Source organism: Oncorhynchus keta, chromosome 2 (assembly GCF_023373465.1).
Source record: "Oncorhynchus keta strain PuntledgeMale-10-30-2019 chromosome 2, Oket_V2, whole genome shotgun sequence".
Taxonomy (NCBI): Eukaryota; Metazoa; Chordata; class Actinopteri; order Salmoniformes; family Salmonidae; genus Oncorhynchus; species Oncorhynchus keta.
This window is the reverse complement of record NC_068422.1, coordinates 7,140,464-7,149,903: the sequence shown is the minus strand read 5'-3', so window position 1 is coordinate 7,149,903 and position 9,440 is coordinate 7,140,464. Positions and strand designations below refer to the sequence as shown.

Genomic DNA, 9,440 nt, shown 5'->3' with positions numbered 1-9,440 from the left:
AAATCTAATTTTACTGCTTGCATGAGTTACTTGATGTGGAATAAAGTTCCATGTAGTCATGGTTCTATGTAGTACTGTGCGCCTCCCTCCCGTCTGTTCTGGACTTGGGGACTGTGAAGAGACCTCTGGTGTCTTATGGGGTATGCATGAGTGTCCAAGCTGTGTGCCAGTAGTTAAAACAGACAGCTCGGTGCATTCAACATGTCAATACCTCTCACAAATACAAGTAGTGATGAAGTCAATCTCTCCTCCACTTTGAGCCTGGAGAAATTGATATACATATTATTAATGTTAGCTCTCTGTGTACATCCAAGTGCCAGCTGTGCTGCCCTGTTCTGGACCAATTACAATTTTCCTAAGTCCCTTTCTGTGTGGCACCTGACCAATCGACTGAACAATAATCCAGGTGCGACAACACTAGGGTCTGTAGGACCTGCCTTGTTGATAGTGCTGTTAAGAATGCAGAGCAACGGTTTATTATGGACAGACTTCTCCCCATCCTAGCTACTGTTGTATCAATATGTTTTGACCATGACTTAATTTCCACATTATTCCTGTTTGGCCCTGTCCTGGGATATTGTCGGATGAGGCCACTGTGTCTCCCCACCCCTCCTGTCTCAGCCTCCAGTATTTATGCTGCAGTAGTTTATGTGTTGGGGGGCCATGGTCTCTCTCTCTCTCTCTCTCTCTCTCTCTCTCTCTCTCTCTCTCTCTCTCTCTCTCTCTCTCTCTCTCTCTCAGGACCTGAGCCGAGGGACTAACTGGCCTGATGACACCTTGACCGTGCTGCAAGACAGCAAGAGCGGTAGAGATATTCTGAATGATCGGTTATGAAAAGCCAACTGACATTTACATCACTTGCTCTGAGACCTTGAAGTAGTGGTTCCCCTTACTCTGCAAGGGCCGCGGCTTTTGTGGAGCGATGGGTAACGATGCTTCGTGGGTGACTGTTGTTGATGTGTGCAGCAAATCTGATATTGAAAAAACATCACGCAGACATAACAGTTATTTCGAAATATTAAAAATACAAATCAAGGGAAACACAGGAAAGCAAATGGCTCCTGCTGAAAAGAGAAGACTGTTGTAGGCTAAAATATTTGGTCAACTTCCAAGAGAGAGAGAGGCTTTTGGCACAAGAGAATCAGCCATCACCAGTAAGTGAGCTGCGCATCATTGGGTGAGATTGTGAAACTGGAAAGCATTTTTAGGACTATATTTCCTACTCATTTTGTAGCCTACAATATTGTATGTCTCCACACAACTAGGTCTCGGCTATTGATGGATTCAAGACAAGGTCGTTTTATTGATTTGTCAGTGTCAAAGTAGCCTGCCATTCTGATCAGCTGTGCTGTATTAAAAAATATTATCCCAAAGTCTCCAGTCTTGTGAAATGACATAGAATGGTATGACATACGTTTATAAAAGGCCACATTCTGTAATTACTGTGTCCAAAACTACTACTTTCAAAACGGCAATCTTTTTTTGTAAGGGCCCCATGTGATCTACTTTTTGTGTGCATGTACTGACATGTAACTGATAGATGCACACACACTACACGTTAATGTTTTTAAATGTATGTAAATTGTAAAGTATTTTGTCTGTAATGTATTTTTGTTATGCATTGGACCCCAGTAAGACTAGCTGTGAGACTAACGTTAACTTGTCTACGTAGTTACTAGCCATACAGCTTGAGCTTGTTTCTAACGTTACTTGTTCTCGATACACATAGAAAGAAAATGATCATTTTTTAAATGACAAAATTCTAGAACCGTTTTTCATGAAAGGCAGTACTTCATATTGCCCATGAGATGGGGTAATTGCAACACACATACAGAAATCGCATTCGAAACAGGAACTTATTTTGCGTCGAACCCGGAAACGTCGGAGGGACCTATTATAGTGTTGCAAAAGCAGACCAGTCTGGTCGTCGGAAAAATGTCTGACCAGAAACCAACGGTGGATCCTGAAGTCCCCTTTGCCAAGAGAATAGATCCAAACAAGGAGGATCTTACCAGGGACGAGTTCTACTTTATCAGACAAGTGGAGCTCTCGCAATGGAAGAAGAAATCGCAGCAACTGAGGGGCCGTAATATTGCAACAGGACTTGGTATCGGAGCCATTGTAATAGGAATTTGTATCCTTGTCAAACAGTCACACAAGGTGAACTAGCTAGTTACGTACGAGAACGTGCACTATCCGGCATGATATAACAAGCCATGGCAATGTTTTCCATAGTTTAGTCAACCGGACATTCATGTAGGACATTGAAGCTGCAAGTCATTGTAGAAATGTAATGACATGTACGTTGTAATGGTGAAGCGCAGCATGACGTGTTTGCATTGTACTGTATGTAGCAAGCGAGTTAGTTAATTGGCCCTTAAAACCAGAATTTGGGTTGACAGGAGACTTTGATTATAGCGATTATCCTTTAAAATCGAATCGCCATATTCAGCGTTTACTGAATACCCAGTTTCTGGTTCACTGGCTAACTAGCTGCCTAAATAGCTCTCTGTCACTTTATTGTAGGCTGCTACAGCGAAAGCTGGTGATGAGTGTAAAACTTGTCTGGCATAAATGTATGCTGATGATGAAAACATTCATCTTTGTGCGTATGTACAGTAACTAAGGTCGACTGTAGATCGCTTTTCAGCCAGCACATCCCTTGCCTCAATCTGCACATTTGACTTGACTTTGCTTATCCTAGATGCCTACACGTTTTACTCAGTGAAACAGGAGAAGATCATGGATGAGCTGGATGAGGAGGCCAAGATAAGAGGGGCAAAGACAGGCGCCAACTGACATGGCAATCAGAAAACTTAGCTAAAATGGACTGTGTGGTGTGCCAGGTATCCTATCTACTTTACTGGAATGGACGAAGGGACTAATGCAGAAGCTACACCTTATTCCACTGCTAGCCATTGTCAACTTTGAATTGGAACTACTGAACTGAGACAAAGAAACACAATCCTATTTAAATATATTTATGTTGATAAAGGACAGAGTTGTAAAAAATGTATTATGTAGTTTCTTTTACAAAACAAATGACATCTTCATGTAAGGTCAGTGTAATGTTTCCTAGGCTAAATGCCAGACATACAGTTCAAGTCAGAAGTTTACATGCACCTTAGCCAAATACATTTAAACTCAGTTTTAAACTATTCCTGACATTTAAATCCTAGTTTTAAACAATTCCTGACATTTAATCCTAGTAATAATTCCCAATTTTAGGTCTGTTAGGATCACCACTTTATTTTAAGAATGTGAAATGTCAGAATAAGAGTAGAGTGATTTATTTCAGATGTGATTTCTTTCAGCACATTCCCAGTGGGTCAGAAGTTTACATACACTCAATTAGTATTTGGGAGCATTGCCTTTAAATTGTTTAACTTGGGTCAAATGTTTCGGGGAGCCTTCCCCAAGTTTCCCAGAATAAGTTGGGTGAATTGTCTCATTCTTCCTGACAGAGCTGGTGTAACTGAGTCAGGTTTGTATAGGCCTCTGCTCGCACACTTTCAGTTCTGCCCACAAATGTTCTATACGATTGAGGTCAGGGCTTTGTGATGGCCACTCCAATACCTTGACTTTGTTGTCCTTAAGCCATTTTGCCCCAACTTTGGAAGTATGCTTTGGGCCATTGTCCATTTGGAAGACCCATTTGCGATCAAGCTTTAACTTCCTGACTGACGTCTTGAGATGTTGCTTCAATATATCCACATAATGTTCCTGCCTCATGATGCCATCTATTTTGTGAAGTGCACCAGTCCCCCCTGCAGCAAACCACCCACACAACATGATGCTGCCACTCCCGTGCTTCACAGTTGGGCTGGTGTTCTTCGGGTTGCAAGCCTCCCCCTTTTTGCTCCAAACATAATGGTGGTCATTATGACCAAACAGTTCTATTTTTGTTTCATCAGACCAGAGGACATTTCTGCAAAAAAGTATGATCTTTGTCCCCATGTGTAGTTGCAAACCGTAGTCTGGATTTTTTATGGCGGTTTTGGAGCAGTGGCTTCTTCCTTGCTGAGTGGCCTTTCAGGTTATGTTGATCTTCACAAGGTTCTTTGCTGGGATTGATTTTCACTTCTTGCACCAAAGTACGTTCATCTCTCGGAGACAGAACGCGTCTCCTTCCTGAGCGGTATGATGGCTGCATGGTCCCATGGTGTTTATACTTGCATACTATTGTTTGTACAGTTGAACATGTTACCTTCAGACGCTTGGAAATTGCTCCCAAGGATGAACCAGACTTGTGGAGGGCCACAATTTTTTTTATGAGGTCTTGGCTGATTTCCTTTGATTTTCCAATGATGCCAAGTAAAGAGGAACTGAGTTTGAAGGTATGCCTTGAAATACATCCACATGTACACCTCCAATTGACTCAAATGATGTCAATTAGCCTATCAGAAGCTTCTAAAGCCATGACATAATTTTCTGGAATTTTCCAAGCTGTTTAAAAGCACAGTCAACTTAGTTTATGTAAACTTCTGACCCACTGGAATTGTGATATTGTGAATTATAATTGAAATAATCTGTTTGTAAACAAACAATTGTTGGAAAAAATACTTGTGTAATGCACAAAGAAGATGTCCTAACCCACTTGCCATAACTATAGTTTGTTAACAAGAAATATGTAGAGTGGTTGAAAAATGAGTTTTAATGACTCCAACCTAAGTGTATGTAAACTTCCAACTTCAACTGTACATCAATATTGTCAAAATAGTACGGAAGCAGAGAGGAGCACTATCATAATTCCAACTGTTTATTATGTCAAAATATGATTTACAGAGTATGCTGTAGCCACCAAACCTACAGAGTAAAAATATTAAATAAGACATTGCAAGGGGAAGGCACAGATTTGAGCATGGCAGGACAGCAGCTTTGCATATCAAAGTGATACAATCATACACATATATTAAAATATTAGCATTGTAATCACATTTTCTTTAAATATATACACTTGTGGAAATCTTAGGTGAGTATTATCCTGAGTGGCGCAGAGGTCTAAGGCAGTGCATCTGGGCTAGAGGTGTCACTACAGACCCTGGTTTGATTCCAGACTGTATCACAACCGGCCGTGACTGGGAGTCCCATGGGGTGGCACACAATTGGCCCAGTGACGTTAGGGTTTGGCCGGAGTAGGTCGTCATTGTATATAATCATTTGTTCTTAACGGACTTAAATGAACTAAAAATAGAATTCAGTGTGCGTATTTAAGGCAATGGCTAAGGGCTCACAGTTCCATCCATTTGTTATGCAGTCATTCTCTCACCTCCCTACCTGTGCATATAAATAAGCTACTTCATTTAACAAAAAGTGTGAAATTAGTGACTACTAAAGTAGAAGTTACTAAAGTGCAGAGGGTGCCTTGTTTATTACACATTGCAGAAATGTTTTATCATTGTTCAATGTCGTGTACAAAACATTAGGAACACCTTTAGGACAGCCCATTTAGTCTACTGGTCGATTGTTTGTTCCATAGGCTGTTGTTCCATGTCTGATTTGCGCATGTCTCAGTGGACTAATTCATTGAGGAGGCCGTGGTCAAAGAAGGAGCGTGTGGCTAAGATGCAGAAGGCATATCTCATTGTTTCATAAATTCATTGTGTTAACTGTTTCCCCTTTGATTGTTAGTGTCTATGATCAATTCCCTGTTACATACAATACCGGTAAAAAGTTTTAGAACACATACTCATTCCAGTGTTACACTTTTTACTATTTTCTACATTGTAAGAAGACATCAACAATATGGAATCATGTAGTAACCAAAAAAGTGTTCAACAAATCAAAATGTAACTTATATCTGAGTTTCTTCAAAAGCCACCCTTTGCCTTGATGACAACTTTGCACACTCTTAGCTTTCTCTCAACCAGCTTCATAAGGTAATCACTGAATCTTCATGCGTTTCAATTAACAGGTGTGCCTTGTTAATTTGTGGAATGTCTTTCCTTCTTAATGCGTTTGAGACAATCAGTTGCATTGTGACAACGTAGGGGTGGTATACAGAAAATAGGCCTATTTGGTACAATACCAAGTCCATATTATTGCTAGAACAGCTCAAATAAGCAAAGACAGTCCATTATTACTTTAAGACATGAAGGTCAGTCAATACAGAACATTTCAAGAACTTTTGAAAGTTTCCTCAAGTGCAATCGCAAAAACCATCAAGCGCTATGATGAAACTGTCTCTCATGAGGACCGCCACAGGACAGGAAGACCCAGAGCTACCTCTGAGGATAAGTTCATTAGAGTTACCAGCTTCAGAAATTGCAGTCCAAATAAATGCTTCACAGAGTTCAAGTAACAGACACATCTCAACATCAACTGTTCAGATGAGACTGTGTGAATCAGGCCTTCATGGTCGAATTGCTGCAAAGAAACCCCCACTAAAGGACACCAATAATAGGAAAAGACTTGCTTGGGCCAAGAAACACAAGCAATGGACATTAGACTGGTGGAAATGTGTCCTTTGGTCTGGAGTCCAAATTGGAGATTTTTGGTTCCAACCGCCGTGTCTTTGTGAGATGCAATGTGGGTGAACGGATGATCTCAGCATGCAATGGGGCAAAAAAGTATTTAGTCAGCCACCATTGTGCAAGTTCTCCCACTTAAAAAGATGAGAGGCCTCTAATTTTCATCATAGGTACACTTCAACTATGAGAGACAAAATGAGCATTTCTTTTCCAGAAGATAACATTGTAGGATTTTAAATTTATTTATTTGCAAATGATGGTGGAAAATAAGTATTTGGTAAATAACAACCGTTTATCTCAATACTTATACTTATATACCCTTTATTGGCAATGACAGAGGTCAAACGTTTTCTGTAAGTCTTCACAAGGTTTTCACACACTGTTGCTGGTATTTTGGCCCATTCCTCCATGCAAATCTCCTCTAGAGCAGTGATGTTTTGGGGCTATTGCTGGGCAACACAGATTTTCAACTCCCTCCAAAGATTGTCTATGGGGTTGAGATCTGGTGACTGGCTAGGCCACTCCAGGACCTTGAAATGCTTCTTACGAAGCCACTCCTTCGTTGCCCGGGCGGTGTGTTTGGGATCATTGTCATGCTGAAAGACCCAGCCACGTTTCATCTTCAATGCCCTTGCTGATGGAAGGAGGTTTTCACTCAAAATCTCACGATACATGGCCCCATTCATTCTTTCTTTTACACGGATCAGTCGTCCTGGTCCCTTTGCAGAAAAACAGCCCCAAAGCATGATGTTTCCACCCCCATGCTTCACAGTAGGTATGGTGTTCTTTGGATGCAACTCAGTATTCTTTGTCCTCCAAACACGACGAGTTGAGTTTTTACCAAAAAGTTATATTTTGGTTTCATCTGACCATATGACATTCTCCCAATCTTCTTCTGGATCATCCAAATGCTCTCTAGCAAACTTCAGACAGGCCTGGACATGTACTGGCTTAAGCAGGATTTGAGTCCCTGGCGGCGTAGTGTGTTACTGATGGTAGGCTTTGTTACTTTGGTCTCAGCTCTCTGCAGTTCATTCACTAGGTACCCCTGTGTGGTTCTGGTTCTTGTGATCATTTTGACCCCACGGGGTGAGATCTTGCGTGGAGCCCCAGATTGAGGGAGATTATCAGTGGTCTTGTATGTCTTCCATTTCCTAATAATTGCTCCCACAGTTGATTTCTTCAAACCAAGCTGTTTACCTATTGCAGATGTAGTCTTCCCAGCCTGGTGCAGGTCTACAATTTTGTTTCTGGTGTCCTTTGACAGCTCTTTGGTCTTGGCCAAAGTGGAGTTTGGAGTGTGACTGTTTGAGGTTGTGGACAGGTTGTGGACAGGTGTCTTTTATACTGATAACAAGTTCAAACAGGTGCCATTAATACAGGTAACGAGTGGAGGACAGAGGAGCCTCTTAAAGAAGAAGTTACAGGTCTGTGAGAGCCATAAATCTTGCTTGTTTGTAGGTGACCAAATACTTATTCTCCACCATAATTTGCAAATAAATTCATTAAAAATCCTACAATGTGGTTTTCTGGATTTTTTTTCTCATTTTGTCTGTCATAGTTGAAGTGTACCTATGATGAAAATTACAGGCCTCTCATCTTTTTAAGTGGGAGAACTTGCACAATTGGTGACTGACTAAATACTTTTTTGCCCCACTGTATGTATTTCCCACCGTAAAGCATAGAGAAGGGGGTGGTGTTATGTTGTGGGGGTGCTTTGCTGGTGACACTGTCTGTGATTTATTTAGAATTCAAGGCACACCTAACTAGCATGGCTACCACAGCATTCTGCAGCAATTATGCCATCCCATCTGGTTTGAGCTTAGTGGGACTATAATTGTGTTTTTCAACAGGACAATGACCCAACACACCTCCTTGCTGTGTAAGGGCTATTTGAACAAGAAGGAGAGTGATGGAGTGCTGCATCAGATGACCTGGCCTCCACAATCCCCCGACCTCAACCAAATTGAGATGGTTTGAGATGAGTCGGACCGCAGTGTGAAGGAAAAGCAGCCAACAAGTACTCAGCATATGGGATCTCCTTCAAGACTGTTGGAAAAGCATTCCAGGTGAAGCTGGTTGAGAGAATGCCGAGAGTGTGCAAATCTGTCATCAAGGCAAAGGGTGGCTATTTTGATGTTTTACACTTTTTTGGTTAATACATTATTCCATATGTGTTATTTCATAGTTTTGCCGTCGTCACTATTATTCTACAATGTAGAAAATAGTACAAAATAAATAAAAACCCTTGAATGAGTAGGTGTTCTAAAACTTTTGACCAGTAGTGTATATCGCCAGTAATAGGCTACATTTACCATTAATCCCCATCATTTCTAATCTACAATGATTGTTTGGTTAGGGTCATTTCTGTTAATGCTGTTATATTATTACACCAGTATTTTGCAGTTCTAATTGTCGGAGTGGACATGTTGTTTGCAGAGCTCACAACTTATGCTACACTTGTGAGGAACAAGTTTTGGTTCATTTCAATCAATTTATGAGTTTTGTCAATGTATTAATTGTCTTTTCTTTGGAGCGCTCCTGTCAATGTTGAGTAAGGACGTGCATATAGGCCTAGAAGTATATAGGCCTAGACTACCTGGCCTGCGTGCAAATGCAGGCCTATAAATGTGCCCATTTGGGGGATGTCTGATAGTATTTCTAATTGTCTTATGTAATGAGTTCTGGAGCTAACCAAGTCTGTTTTCAGAACCTCAATGTATTTGAAAAATATCTCCAGCGCTTTGCTTTTCGATATCCACTTGGCATGAAAGGGAAAAAATGTCATGCTCTGATCCAGTGGAAATGTCATAAAATAGATGATTACTTCTTATCCCTTGCACAAATAGCCTACAGCTATGGCTGGCTGGAACTCACTGGTGTGGGGAACTCTGAGGGCCCAGAATGTTTTATACCATGTTGCAAATTTGCTAGCTCAAGCTTCAGGCTGTACCCAGGTTACAGACTATT

The 9,440-nt window shown here is 41.0% G+C and overlaps 1 long non-coding RNA gene across 1 annotated transcript; it reads left to right on the top strand.

Moving 5' to 3' along the window:
- Window positions 1–2,016: 2,016 nt before the first annotated feature.
- On the top strand, window positions 2,017–9,121 carry LOC118377151 (uncharacterized). Its single transcript, XR_008071419.1, has 2 exons — window positions 2,017–2,160; window positions 2,705–9,121. It is a non-coding gene; the product is annotated as an uncharacterized LOC118377151 (long non-coding RNA).
- Window positions 9,122–9,440: the final 319 nt, after the last annotated feature.